The sequence below is a fragment of the Aethalodelphis obliquidens genome, unplaced genomic scaffold (assembly GCF_003676395.1).
Source record: "Aethalodelphis obliquidens isolate GAN/ISIS:26980383/991018 unplaced genomic scaffold, ASM367639v1 scaffold16, whole genome shotgun sequence".
NCBI lineage: Eukaryota > Metazoa > Chordata > Mammalia > Artiodactyla > Delphinidae > Aethalodelphis > Aethalodelphis obliquidens.
This window is the reverse complement of record NW_020837960.1, coordinates 27,190,130-27,205,338: the sequence shown is the minus strand read 5'-3', so window position 1 is coordinate 27,205,338 and position 15,209 is coordinate 27,190,130. Positions and strand designations below refer to the sequence as shown.

Genomic DNA, 15,209 nt, shown 5'->3' with positions numbered 1-15,209 from the left:
GAAGCGCCGCCCGCCCGCCCGGCGGCCCGCCGCCCCCCGCGCACGCCGGCCGCCCGAACGCTCGGCCCGGGGGCCGAAAACACGTTAAAAAATTTTTTTAATGAAAAAAAAATTTTTTGCGCCAGTCAGCGCGGACGCCGCCGGGGGTGGAAACTCGCGGGGCTCGGGGCTCGCGGCGCCTCCGGCGGCCCGGGGGCCGGGGCTCCGGCGCGCGGCCGGGCTCCCGGCGCCCGAGGGGAGGCTCGCTCCGTGCGCAGTTCCCCCCACGGTCCCCCCTCATTTGCCTTTGTGTGGATCCTGACCCGCCGGCTCCCGGCCGCGGGGATCCGGCCGCCGCGCGGGCTGGGGAGCTGCCGGAGGCGCTCTCCCCGCCGCGGCGCTGCCCCAGACTCACCCTCCGCGAGGCACAGAGTCGCCCAGTGCCCGTCCGGCTCTCACTTGCCCCGGCGCTGTCTCTATGGAGCTCAATGTACTGCAATGGCTGTGAGAGCGGGAGCCAGACGCAGCCTCCTCACTCTCTCCGCTCTGTAACATTACTCTCCAGCCAGCGCGGCTCCTATTGGCTACCGCCAACTCACGGGGCTCGCTCATTGGCCCGATACCTCCCATTGTCCTGACCAGAGCCCGTTTGCTATTGGCTGTCTCCGGGGACACGTCATCAAGGATTGAAACAGCGCGCAAATCTGAATGTGTGTGTATGCCGGGCAAAGAGGCTGAGGCGGGAGAGGCAGAGGCAGAGGCAGCAGCTGCTACGGGAAAGCAGAGCTCTATGGTGTATGTGTGCATGTGTCTAACCCAAGCCAGCCCCACGCCCGAGCGGCCGCCCGAGCGAAAAGGGCCTGACTTTTCCACAAGTGTCTCCAGCTCCTCAGGCAAAAGAGACACCCACAGGCCTCCCCCCCCTTCTCACCCCAAACTCACTTCCAAAGCCGTTAAGATAAGAGGCCCCAGACTTTTTAACAGACCTTCAAAAGTGAGAGCGACACGATGAGATCACGGCCCCTGAAAACCGGGGTTTCTGCTCGTGCAGAGGGGCGAAGGCAGCCAAGATTCGAGCTCCTCAGCAACATATGGTTGCATTACACTCTAGATCTCTGGGAAGGCAGGGCTTTTCCTATAAGAAAGTGACACGATCCAGTCAGCCGGCTTTAAAACACCCCTTTTCTGGGCTCCTAAACCCGTACCGTCAGGCTTGCTGAGCAGCTGAAACCTTGACTCACCGAACAGGCATTTAGTTTCACCCTTTTTCTTGGTTTGATCGAGTTTCACAGCTCGTCTAGAACTTTTTATTTAAATACAAAGCACGGTCTCAACTTCCTGGAAATCAAATGATTATTCCATGTAATTAAAGCACACAGCCACTTCGTTTTGATATGGGGTACTCTAGCAGGAAATGTTCGCGAGGGCCTGCTAGAATTAGCAAATTCATTAGAGACCACCTTTTTAACTGTTGGGCTGTTTTATTTGACTCGGTGTGGATTACTGTTATAATCAAACGAATCCTTGTGATGCTATCTTTCCCTCCCATCACACCACTTAGTGCATCCATGTAACTGCTCTAGGATTACAGGAGTTGTAGGTATATTGTTACCCGGAGGATTAGATAGAGGCAGAGAGTGTGTTTCTCTAACTCACCAAGCTGGCGGTATTAACAGCCATACTTATTATGTCTGTAAAGAAAAATCTGCTAGCTATAATAGCCAGTTCTGAAGACTCTACGGTTGTATCAGCCCTTTATGAAACTATTATCTATTCCTCTGTAGCCTGAGCAGACCACACCCCTATTCAGTTATAACAGACTTCCCTTTTTTTCACTCTCTGATGGTATGTTTATACACTTCTAAACCCACCAGCCAATTCCTCCAAATGTAACACACCAAAGTTAAAATCACTCATTTTATTATGTTAATTTTATTTCATATATCCAGTCTAAGCATCCATAACATAATGTATTTGCTCAAATTTATTAAGCTATTTGAGAATAGACTTAGAGATAACCTCTCCTGACCTTTGATGTTAATGTTTATTCCTTTTATTAAAAAAATACATAATTGGTCTCAAGGATTATAGTCTTGGTGAATGGACAATGCATGTCATATGAACATAAAAAAGTATGATATTAAGACTATATAAACTAGTATAATGTACACTCGGCGTTTAAAAAGCAAACATCTAAAGTTAACTGTTATATTGTTACCTTCACACATATTTACTCTCCTTTACTTCCCTCTATTAATCAAATTTTATGCTTTCTTTAAATCTAGGTATTTATTTCAATTCTGTTTTATCTTCTCGATGACTATATTACAAAATATTCATGAGAATTATCCACACTTTAGATGGCATCCGTGATATCCAAATTTGAATATTATCTGAAGATAGCACTAATCGGTATTTTCCAGGAGCAGTGTTGGGTTTGCCCTGGTACAACCACTTTGTTAGGTTCTTTTACCAGTTGTCTCTGATAGCTTACTCCTGCCAGGGTAAGTTTATGGTCACAGAACAACTCAAGAGCAATGGGTCCACACAGGTGTCTATTTCAGCAGGATGGTATGGTGAATTACAGGCACCGGATTTAAATAGACCTGGGTTCAAATCCCAGCTCTGCTACTTACTAGCTGTATGATCTCTGGCAAGGTTTTTTTTTTGTTTTTTTTTTTTACTTCTTTGTGCTTCCAATCTCTCAGCTATAAAATGGAAGTGATCACGGGCTTGTTGTAAAGATTAAACTTTTTCTTCAAAGGTTTAAAATTATGTTATGCAGACCTCTTCAAACCCATGACTTAGAAAACATCAAGTGCAGTTAGTTAGCCTTGAGTTTTTCTTCATATTTTAATTTTATATGAGGGCAGTGGTTGCAAATTAAGTTGTTTGTTTGTTTTTTTTAATTTTAGCCTCAGACAGCACTAAATCCTCATCCAGTCTAGTGATGGTGCCTTCAGTTATTCCCAAGTATAACAGAGGCCCTGTCACAGACCATTAAAACCTGCACTTCTAGGCACATTTCTCTTATTTGCTTTTTGTGATACAAAGGGAGGAACGTAAAAAGGAGAGAAACTTTTTAAGTAAACTCTACAACTTCTAGCTCTAACCCTGCAACCTTAACCTAACCTGCAACCTTAACCCAACCCTGAACTTACGTTCGCTTATTTTATTATATTAGACCCTCTCCTTCTTCAACATGAATCATTAGCCACAAATTGGCATATATTTTACTTTAGGGTTATTGGGTGTTTTAATCCCAACTTTAATCCCAAGTTATCTAATTCAAAAAGCCTGAACACTCTCTCCCATGCCCAATTTAGCCGACTAAATTACAGATCGTCATGAATATGGGTTATACCCCTCCTGGAGCCTGCCTCTAGGATAGGAGAAGCACCTCTCTTCTGGAATCTCAAAATATTCTGTACGTTAATTACTGTGCTCACAATTGTAATTATCCAGTTATATGTCTGTTTGTCCCACGGCAATGCACCCCTTAAAGGCAGGAATCCTATCTTTGCAACCCAAGCACCTAGCAGGGTGCCTGGCATACAGCAAGCAGTAAATAAAGTCTGTTGAATAAATGATTTAACAGCTGAAAGAGTACTTACTGCAAATTACTGTTTTAATCTTCCTCTTCCATCTTTGGCGATAAACATTGGGGTATTTCTAAATCAGAAGGCATGAAAATAGAACAATAAGTAAATGTTAGGATTAATATTGAGGAAAGATGTCAACTGCACCTCATTCTTATAACTTAAAAAGAGGAAGATGGAGTTGGGGGCTAGGGGCAATCGCAAAGAAAGACAAATGCATATATTTGTAGTTATTTACCAGCTCCCAACTAGGCCAAGGTTATTCCTAGTTGGATACAGTGAACTACGGCAAGCCAAATAAGAATTTATCACAGAAAACTGCAAGAATGTCTGCCCAAAGGTTGTTTCCAGCGGGCCTTTGAAACAACTCTAATGTAAAAAAATACAAAAAGCAGACAGGGGGCTGTAAGTCTTTGGCTGGAGGATATTGATTCCTCCTCATGCAATGAAGCCTAAAGTCAAGTTATATGAATTCTCTGTTGTCTCTCCTTCCTAAAAAGGGCCAGTTTCTGAAAAGGAATAGAAATTGTAAACCGAAATGTCTGACGAGGCCAACCACACTAAGGGTCCTGTACACTTAAAACCTTCTTCTTCTTCTTTCTTTCTTTTTTGGATGCTGACAATAAAGGAGAGGAATTCAGGTAGAGAAAAGTGTACAGGTTGTGACCTAGGACACTGAGTCCCACCCCTCAATCTACCGCGTGTGCCCTCGGGTAGCCACTAAGGTCTGTGCTCATTTCCCCAACTCTTGCTTAGAGGTAGCGATGCTTCATCTCACTTGCAAGGACATCACAGGATTAAACAGACGGGCACAAAGAGAGACCCGAGGAAGGCAGAGAGGTGGTGTTATTATATCTGTCAGCACGTGGGGAAGGGGAACCTTGTCCTGGGCTGCTTAAGTACTTCTGCCTGGGCCTGAGTCTTCTGTGCCAATGTGGCTTGCAGGTGGGGAAATCAGTGGCTTCAGCTGTGGGCAGCACTGATGGCTGAGGCAAAGAAAATGGTATGGAAGTGATTTTTTTTTTTTTTTTTTTTTTTCTGGGCTGCGCTCTGCGGCTTGCGGGATCCCGGTTCCCTGACCAGGGATTGAACCCCAGCTCTCCACAGTGAAAGCACAGAGTCCTAACCACTGGACCGCCAGGGAATTCCCGGAAGCAAATTTATACCAATAATATCTCTAGAATTGTAATATTTCACTGGTGAATAAGGAAGAAAAATTACCTTTTCTTAATAAGGTTCCTGTTCTCTGGTTAGCCAAAGAATGGTACACATGAAGAGGGGGACACTCATTAGTAAAAGCTTTTATAAAATGGTGATCTAAATTCAGAAAAGATCAGTGTTTTAGGTCTTGATCTCAAGAGCCACGTCAACAGGCCAAATTCAGGTGCCATAAACCTTAAAAATAAATGTCTTAGCTCACCTGCTAGGACGGCTACGATCAAAAAGACAGACATGGGGAGCATGGGTGAAAAATGGAGAAATTGGTGGCATCATACACTGCTGGTGGGAATGTAAAACGGGGCAGCCGATTTGGAAAACAGTCCGCCAGTTCCTCCCAAGGTTAAACATAGAGTTACCACGTGACCCAGCAATTCCACTCCTAGGTATGTACCCAAGAGAAATAAAAACATGTCCACACAAAAACCTGCACATAAATGTTCATAGCAGCATTATTTGTAATAGTCAGAAAGCAACCCAAATGTTCATCAACTGTTGAGGGGATGAATAAAATGTAGTGTATCTTTGTGATTGAATATTATTCGTCGATAGACTGGAATGAAGTAGTGACACATGGTACAACATGGATGAACCTTGAAAACATTAGGATAAGTGAAAGAAGCCAGACACACACAAAAAAACCCCACATATTGTAAGATTCCATTTATATGAAATGTCCAGAAGAGGAAATTTATAAAGACGGAAAGTAGATTAGGGGTAGCCAGGGGTGGAGGATGGGGGGAAGGGGGGGGGTAACTGCTGGTGGGTGTGGAGCTTGTTTTAAGAAGATGAAAATGATTTAAAATTAGATCATAGTCATGGTTGCGCAACTCTGAAGACACCAAAAATCATCAGTTCGTACGTATGTGAATTATCTCTCGACAAAGCTGTCTTTTAAAAAACGAATTAATGTTTTATGAAACAAACACAGAAAGGGACGACGGATTGCTACCCACTTGCTAATTTTGCTCTTCATTCGGTGGAAATCTCTTCTATTAGTGGAGTTATATATTCTGTGCTTAAAGTGTTTTTTTGCTACAAAATTATGTTAAAAGAGCACTCTCCAGGTGCACCTTGGGAGGTTTCCCACGAGCGCCTGAGGTGACTGTACTGTTGGCTGAGCCATGAAGTGTTAGGTCAGACGGTGCAAACTGGCAGGCCTCTGGCTTACGTGACCCTCAGATGTGCCATTTGGTTAACATGGTGTTTTTAAAAAGTTGGATTTTTTTTTTTCACATTAAAAAAATCCAGATATTTGGCTTCTTTTGAAAAATCAGAGATCCGATAACCTTGGCTCCATGGCTGGGCAGGGTGACGATGCTGTTGAGTGAATAGGGGCTGCCTCCCTCAGAGGAGGTGTGTTCTGTCTTCTGCGCAGCCCCACTGTTCCCTAAGCATCTGGCCTGCCGTCTTGCCTGCCTGCCTCCTGTGGACATCTGAGTTTTGCCAGTCCTGAGTTGCGTCCTTAGAATTTCAGGACTACGACCTGCGATTCTGAAACGTTCTTCCTCAGAGACTCTTTTTGTAGGGAACACTTATTATCATCACACAGAACACAGAGTGGGAAACTGAACTAGAGGGACCCCTCAGGTGAGGAACAGACCATTTTTGGTGCTGTCACAGGTAGCATGTACTCCTGATGTGAAACAGAGAGTCTGGCTGTGCTGCAGAGGATGTCCTACAGCCCAGACAAAAGTAAGCTTTATTTATCATGCCTCTCCTATATGCTGAGCACTTTACACAGATAATTTTGTTTGGTCCTCACAGTGATCCTATAGGCCAGGATGCTTACCTCTCTTCTACAAATAATTCTAAGGAGGCTCAGAGAGATCCCTTAAGTTGTCCAAGGTCACACTGCTAGTGAGAGAGTAATAGTAAACCCAGTTCTGACTCCAAAGCTGAAGTTTTCTCCACTAAGCCGCATGACCTTGCAGTTATTACCCTAGCTAATAAAATAAAAAATGATCACATTTTCCCACCTAAATGTAACCCATATCCTCAAGGGAATCTGACGTGAGTTTACAGCCTCAACTCTCAAGATTTCTGAATAGGACACATACATTTTGCATATATAAAACTTGAAAAAATTTATGGGGATTCCCTGGTGGTTCAGTGGTTAGGACTCCGAGCTCTCACTGCCAAGGGCCCGGGTTCGATCCCTGGTCACGGAACTAAGATCCTACAAGCCGCGCGGTGTGGCCAAAACAAAACAAAACACATTTATGGGACTTCCCTGGCGGTCCAGTGGTTAAGACTTCACGCTTCCACTGCAGGGGGCGCGGGTTCGACTCCTGGTCAGGGAACTAAGATCCCACAAGCTGAGTAGTGTGGCAAAAACAACAAGCAAACTTGAAAACAGTTTCATGAAACAATACCTACCATTGTGATGGAGTCTGACATTTTTTTTTCTTAAAATCCTAAGTTTACTTTCCAACCTGCCCATGGGCTCTGCAGTTTGCAAAACATTGCATTAAAGCCCGAGTAAAGAAGCCCCGTTTCCCATCAAGGGTAACTTCAGCCCTAAGTGACAAGTGTGGGTGCTGCCAGCTGATGGGATGGGACTGAAGGGAGGAAAGGCCAGGACAGATACCTGGAATCCAGGACCTGCGGCCAGAGCTCCCGAGCACACTCAAGGAGGTTGGTGCCAAAGCTGTGGACCATCCTAAGTCCAGAGAAACAGTCTGGAGGCAGGAGAGGGGAGTGCCTTGCTCTGCCTGGGAGACCGAGACAAAATCAGGCGCTCCTGGCCTCCAGGAAATGCAAAGAAGACATCTGAAAATCCCCCGAGGCCTAGGAGAGAAATCCTAGCAGACCTGATAAACACCTTCCTCACCTGGGTGGGGTTCACCACCTTGGATTTGTCTTTGTCAGAGGCCAGACAGCAGGAGTCTCTCTGCCAGGGGAAGCTGCATCGATGGGAAGATGGCCTCAGCTCCCCAAAAGACAGCCTTTTTGTTTAAAACACAGCACCCAAAATGGCTTGTGGGCTAAACAGAAGGTGACTGCCAACCCATACCTGTTGTTCATGAAGGTGTTAAAAAAAAATCAACAACAATGAAAAACCTGTATGCTTATTTTGAAAGGTTGCTGTTGATCCTTGTTCTAAGGTTTCCTTTTGCTTTCCAAGAACGGAAATAAGGAAGTAGGAAGGAGATAGCATGATTTAGTATACTCTAACAAAAGTACTACCAGCAAATTGATAGTCACATTGAGGAACAGAACTCTGCCTTGGAAACATTCATGGCATTTGACCAGTGATTTTGCTTCAAAAAATACTAAGAAAATAATCAGAAATAAGTAAAAGGCACAAAGATGTGAATAAGAATATTAATTGCAGAATTATCTATAATGTGTCAACAACCCAGATGTTCAATGAGAGTGGCTTGGTTTAATAAGTTTGGGTCCATCCTCATGACGGATTATGCCACTATCAAATTGTTATGAATACTAAATTTAATGTCACGTAAAAATATTCATATTACCTTATCATGACAAAAACTATTTTCAGAAGGATCCCTGGTTTGAAAGAAAGGTGTGTATGTGAATCCAACAAAGATTGGAAGAATATACTAAAAAACGTTAATAGTGTTTATTTCAGGTGAAAGGTAGGCTTGGTTTTCTCCTTAGACTCTTCAATATTTCCTTAGTTTTCTACAATTTATGCTACTTCTAAAATTAGAAACAAAAAGTCCTTTTGTTTTTTTTTTTTTTTTGCGGTATGCGGGCCTCTCCTGTTGCGGAGCACAGGCTCCGGACGCGCAGGCTCAGCGGCCATGGATCACGGGCCCAGCCGCTCCGCGGCATGTGGGATCTTCCCGGACCGGGCCACGAACCCGCGTCCCCTGCATCGGCAGGCGGACTCTCAACCACTGCGCCACCAGGGAAGCCCAACTCCAATTTTTTAAGAGAAGAAATTTGCTAATAGAAGACTGAAAGATTTAGATCATCTAAAGAAATTCAGACCTCGTCGTTACTCTAGAAATTCTTCCCTGTAAAGAGATATACACTATATATAAAAATCATGCAATTTACCATGGCCCTAAAGTTAAGGCATCTCCACTGTCATCCAAATACAACCACCCTGTTAACACAAATCAAAATCAGGTATGTGCTAGGAGGAAAAGTATCAGTGTTTACATGAAAACCTTGTTACCTCTCATCACTACTGCTGTATCTTCTTTAATCACTATTCCTTCTTTTCCCGTAATTCAGTCCTGAGTCATCTTCTCTCTGCTTCTCTGCTCTCTTAGAGACCCCCGTGACCAACTCCATGTGGAGTTTTAACCTCCATTTCTATGTAAATGACTCTTAAGTTTCCCTTCCAGCCTTAGGCTCTATCCTGGACCCCACCATGTACCAGTTTCTCAAAGCTCACAGGTTTGCTCTCTAAGCCAGACCCCTTTCTGATTTCCCTACTTGCCGACTTCCCACACCAGCTCCAATTCTAGGAGTCTAATTCCCCTTCTTCCTCTTCCCTCACATCAAATTCTGTAACATCTATGTCACAGTACTTTTGAATCAAGGCCCCACACCTTTATTTTCATTTCTATTGCCCCCAACTCTAGTTCTGGCCTTTGTTATTTTGTGGTTAAGAATAGTGGCTTTGGAACCAGACACTACTGGGTTAAAATCCTGGCCTTTGCACTAGCTAGCTGTGTTACCTTGGGCAGAGTGAATTAACTTCTCTGAGGCTCAGCTGCTTTTGTAAAATGATAGTACCCCTTTCAAAGGGAAGTTGTGAGTTTAAATTATCTCATATACATAAAGAGCTGAGCCTAGTATGCAAATTGCTTAGAGTTCTGTAAATGAGCACCAGATGTTGGCTGTTTATTTTAGATTATTTTAAAAACTGGTATTATTAATATTTTCCTAATGCATAAAGCTCCACCACTGCTTAAAAACCTTCCATTTAATTACAACATTTTCTCCCCAATTAACTACAAAATCCTCACCTGGCCTTCAAGGCCTTCCCTAGTCAGGCAGAAGGTCTCCCTTGCTTTCCCTCCCACTGCTCTCCTAATTTCCAATCAGACTGAACCTTGTACTTTCCTACTTTCGAGCTTCTGGCCACACTTTTGCTTTGTAGCGTCCTTCCCCCACCTGTGCTGCTCAAACCACCCCGTCCTTTAAAACTTCCCCAACCGTTTCCAGTTCTCAACTTGATGAGCCTTCTTTCATTTCTGAGTTCTGTCACTTTTGGTTGTACCTTTCTAATGGCTTTTATAGTGTTATAAATATAATGACAATAGATTATTATATATTTTATAACCTATATAAATATATTACATATTATGTTGTTTTACGCATCTTTGTTTCTCCAGCACTCTTTGCCCATCACAGGTACTCAGTAAATGATAGCTGAATGTCAAGGTGAGGTTCGATTTTCTGTCCACACCTATCACGCCGTTGATACTCAATTTTAATAAACCACGTCTACTATTCCCTTCCCTTCATAGATTGAATTACATCCTAGCGCGACATGGAGCAAAACCCATTGTTGTGTTGTCATCTTCGTTGGTCAAAATCAGTGGATATTGGCAACTTTATGTAGTTATTAAATTCTATTCAGGTTGGCCCCTATCCTGATGATCTGGGGCAATGGTTTGATGAACTGCTGTTTTAACAGATTTTCTTTCTTGCTTTTTACTGTGTAAGGTTGCTATAGTTCAGAACCTTGTAAATATATTTATTTTTTAAATTCCCGGATCTTATGAAAAGTCCTTAAAGTCAAAACAGTAACACCAGGTTTCTAATCGGTTGCATTCATGTGGCAGATTTTGAGGTTAACACACTTTTTTCCTGCATATTACCAGATATCACAAAAATTCATAAACTCCCCCAAAATGGTACTCCTTGTGCAGCAAATTCATTTTGGCACCAAAATGGGCACCATCGAAGAATTCAACAAATTCAATCTAGGTTTTACATTTGGGTAAAACCAGTTCAGATTTGCCTGAAACCACTCCAGATTTATTGGGAGCAGTATGGGTGACAAGGATTCCCTGGGTGGAGCTGGCAGTGGTGGGACAGGGGAAGTCTAGCAAGGCGGACCTGCAAGGCCCCAGCAGGGACCGGCTCTCCTGTAACCCGCTGCTAGTGTTTCTAGCCCCAGCGCTCCACAGTCCCTCCCTCCCCAGCCTCATTCCTCCCCGCCCGCGCCCTACTAACAGCAGTTCCTGCTTCACAAACACAGTACTTAAAGCACCTAGTTCCTGGGATTTATACTTGCCAAGTGGCTGTGAGGAACAAGTTTTTCTCAAGCCCAGGCATCAAAAGGCACTTATTTCAACACTTCAGGGAAAAACAGTAACTAAGAAAATCAATAATCTCATCTGAAGCAGAAGAATGGATTTTTGTCAGGCTATCTCTATGGTTTCCTGCCCATCTTTTAAAAGAAGCGTAATATTAGTCTCTTGAATCTTTTTTCGTCTTGTGCGTTCTTACCTTACCTAAAGAAATGTAATCTTTTTGCAGATAGAAACTATATCCTGACCTAAATATTATATGGTAACAAGCTGTCTTTAAAAGCTACATGTTTCCTAAAGATAATTAGAAGACTCAAAGAATATCTTTACGTGGCTATAAATTCTTCAATGGCTAAAATCGAGCCTCTATCTTTTTCAAAGGGTTTTTTTTTTTTTTTTTTTGATGGAGCAAAAGAACACAAATGAGATTAGAGGAGGAACTGCTAGAGCAACAGAAGGAAAGAATGCCAAAGAGGGGAAGGGGGACGTCTACCGAAGTAGAAGCCAGTGTCAAAGAGTGTTCCACTCACAGATGTTCCCTGAATCTATCCAACATCTAAGAAAGTTAGCCTGAGGCGGGTTGTGAGCCCCAAACGCAAGGCTTAGATGCTATCTAAAACCAGAAAGAGTAGCAAGAAAGAATGTACATGCATATCTCCCAAAGCAGAAAGATCTGAAGAGGACTCAAGGCAGAAGACCCGCATTTTTCTACAGTGAGCTGCCGATCGCATCATAGCTTGGAACTCTAAGATTCAAGGACAGACAGGTGGAGCCGAGTCAGCCTACGAAGGGAGGGAAGCCACTGTCTTACTCATGAGCCTGGTATTCCCGCTCAGTTCAAGTATTCTTATTCTTAACGGTGCTACCAACGACCCATACGATTGTCACAAGCCATAGGTTAACATTTGTAGTTGAGAAAGAACCGATGTTAGACACTTGAAAAAGCTTTTAGGCAAAACTTACACTTAGAAAATTTCCCAAGTTTAATTCGGATCCCTTCCCCCTCCTCTCTTCTTTCCTTTCCTCTTCCTTTCTCTCTGTTGCCTAAGAAATTTTAAAAAACAACAACAAAAAACCCCCACCCATTTAAAAGTATTTATTTATTTGTTTTTTGGCTGCGCAGCACGTGGGATGCTAGTTTTCCGACCAGGGATCGGACCTGCCCCCTCCTCCCTCCTCGCATTGGAAGCGCGAATCTTACCCGCTGGACCGCCGGGGAAGCTCCCAAACCCTCGCATTTGTTAGCGAGCCAGTAAAGGGAAGGGCAGCGCGGGTCTTCTCCCATCAGAGTGAGAAGGCAATGATGTTCAGGGGTCAGTGTCCATGGATGGGGGTGGGGCGGAGGGCAGAAACTAATACTTACCGGGCATTTACACGTGCTAGGCACCGAAAATGCTTTTACCTCCTTGTAATTCTCGCAGCAAGTCCTTGGCGTGGGTGCTACTTTTCTTATTTTACGGAGCAGGAAATTAAGGTCGCCTAGGCTGACCCACTTAGTCTCTCTGACTCCAAAGCCCAACCCCTTTACATGACGTCCGGCGTGGATGTGTCCTTATGGTCTCTGCTTTGGCGCTAAAAACCAACAATCTCAAAAAGATACATTCCAAAGGGAGCAAAATGACAGCTGTAGCCAAAATTGTGCAGTACTGCTTCCTTCTAGGGTCTGTGTGGGAAGTGAGAAAACTCATGTTCTTTACCGATTATTGAGAAATTTCAACGGAACATTTGAGAGGTCAGAGAATCTCCTCAAGGGGTAGCGCCCCAGAACTCTTCTTTTTTTTAAATAAATGTATTTATTCATTTATTTATTTTTGGCTGCGTTGGGTCTTCGTTGCTGCGCGCAGGCTTTCTCTAGTTGCGGCGAGCGGGGGCTACTCTTCCTTGTGGTGTGCGGGCTTCTCACTGCAGTGGCTTCTCTTGTTGCGGAGTACGGGCTCTAGGCACACGGGCTTCAGTAGTTGTGGCGAGCGGGCTTCAGTAGTTGTGGCGCAGGGGCTCAGTAGTTGTGGCTCGCGGGCTCCAGAGCGCAGGCTCAGCAGTTGTGGCGTACGGGCTTAGTTGCTCCACGCATGTGGGATCCTCCCGGACAGAGGCTCAGACCTGTGTCCCCTGCACAGGCAGGCGGACTCTCAACGACTGCACCACCAGGGAAGTCCGCCCCAGCACTCTTGACCCAAAGGTGAGTGGGCCACGTAGGCACAGAAAACCCACTTCATTCTTAAAACAGTCCCTCATCATTCTGAGTCCTCCAGGATTGGGAAACTCAGCACTGCGTTAAGGTGGCCCTGAGAATCAAGGCTTCATCCAGCTTTGCACTCATCAGTAGAAACCTCTCCTGGCCCTCTCTAGCTCAGCAGCCTGGCCCAGAAACCTGAATTGCATCATTGACTCCTCCCTTTCCCTAACTGCCAAATCAACAAATCATCGAGTCCTGTGGTCTCTACCTCTTTCATTTATGTCTCTGATCCACCCACTTCCCTCCTTTCGAAGAGCGCCATCTTAGCTGAACCTACGGTCTCCTGCCTGGTTTACTTCAACAATGTACCTAACGTCTCTGGGCCCTAGCCTTAGAAAACGCCAAGTGATTTTTCTAAAGTAAATAAGATAATATGATCATGATATTCCCCTACTTTAAAAATCCTTCTGTGACTTCCCACTGCCTTCAAGAGAACGTTCAAACATCGTGTTCAGCATCTGCTGATAGATCCAGCCCCACGCTCTGAGCTCCCACTGTCTTGAGCCATCGGGAGGTCCTAGACTGTGTGCTTCTTCAGGTACTTATTCCTTCAATCAGGATAATTCTCCGCTGACCTGCCTCCTGCCTGTCTTTCAGCTTAAACGTCTCCGCTCTGAGAAGCCTCCCCTGACCGCCCCACTCTGAGCCTACTCCTCCCCTGGCATCCTCACCCAGGCCTGCAGCTGCCCATGTGTGTAGCCATCTCGTCTGCAAATCTCTCAAGGGCAGGGTGAGCTTTACTCACCATTTTTCTTGGCATCCAGCCTAGTGCTTGGCCTATAGGAGCCGCTCAATCCATGAGTAAATGCTTAGATGTGACGGAGTGGGGAAAGTAATGAAGAGATGTGAGTCTAATCATGACTTTGCTACCAACTCCTGTATAACCTGCCACTAAAATTCACGTTAAAACAAGAATGCTAATGGTACGAACTACTCTGTATAAAATAAATAAGCCACAAGGATATATTGTAGAGCACACGGAATATAGCCAATATTTTATAATAACTATAAATGGAGTATAATGTATAAAAATTTTGAGTCACACACACACACACACAAAATGCTAAGTTTTCCCATCCTTCAGGTAGGATCTGCATCTAATTCCTCACCCACCGTCCCCCACCAACTGCTACCCTCTCCCAGGGAGTAGGATGAGTATGAGAGTTTTTTTTCAACATTTGGAAAAATAACATAAGGACTTTCCTGGTGGCGCTGTGGACAGGACTCTGCACTCCCAATGCAGGGAGCCTGGGTTCGACCCCTGGTCAGGGAACTAGATCCTGCATGCATGCCACAGCTAAGGAGCTGGCTAGCTGCAACTAAGACCTGGTGTAACCAACTAAATAGATATTAAAAAAATGTTTAAATAAAATGGAAGTGGAAATATGTGATACAACGTTCAATTCTGTAGCTGATTCTTCTTCCAGGTGATATTCAAGGGGATCAACAACCAAAAGATCTCACAAAGCTCTGTGAATGTGCAAAAAGTGGGAGATGTGTACGCACGTGGCAAACAGTAAAATATGGGGGGGGAAGTTTCAAATGTTTATAAGATGATGGACTCTGAATTCCTATTTATAACACAGGAAAGGCATCTTGGGAGGGACTGTGGGCAGCCCCCCAAAGACACAAACTCAGTATGCTGCTGCTGGCCACCCGACTGTGGGGTAAACAGTAAACACCGTTATCCCGCCTTGAGTTCGGATTACTTCCTTCAGGGCTGAGGTCTCTCTTAGAGATAGGTAACAAAAATAAGAGCATCTTCAGACCTTGTTGGAAAGTTTATGAATGTAGATTTATAAAGAGAAGAAAAAGGGACTTCCCTGGTGGTCCAGTGGTTAAGAATCTGCCTTCCAATGCAGGGGTCCCTGGTCGGGGAACTAAGATCCCACATGCCTCGGGGCAACGAAGCCCGCAGGCCACAACTAGAGA

At 44.5% G+C, this 15,209-nt stretch overlaps 1 long non-coding RNA gene across 1 annotated transcript; it reads right to left on the bottom strand.

Annotated features, from left to right (window-relative positions):
• Nucleotides 1-394: 394 nt before the first annotated feature.
• On the bottom strand, nucleotides 395-3,711 carry LOC113625721 (uncharacterized). The gene is made up of 2 exons (XR_003434818.1): nucleotides 3,594-3,711; nucleotides 395-1,114 (listed from the first exon to the last, which is right to left on the bottom strand). It is a non-coding gene; the product is annotated as an uncharacterized LOC113625721 (long non-coding RNA).
• Nucleotides 3,712-15,209: the final 11,498 nt, after the last annotated feature.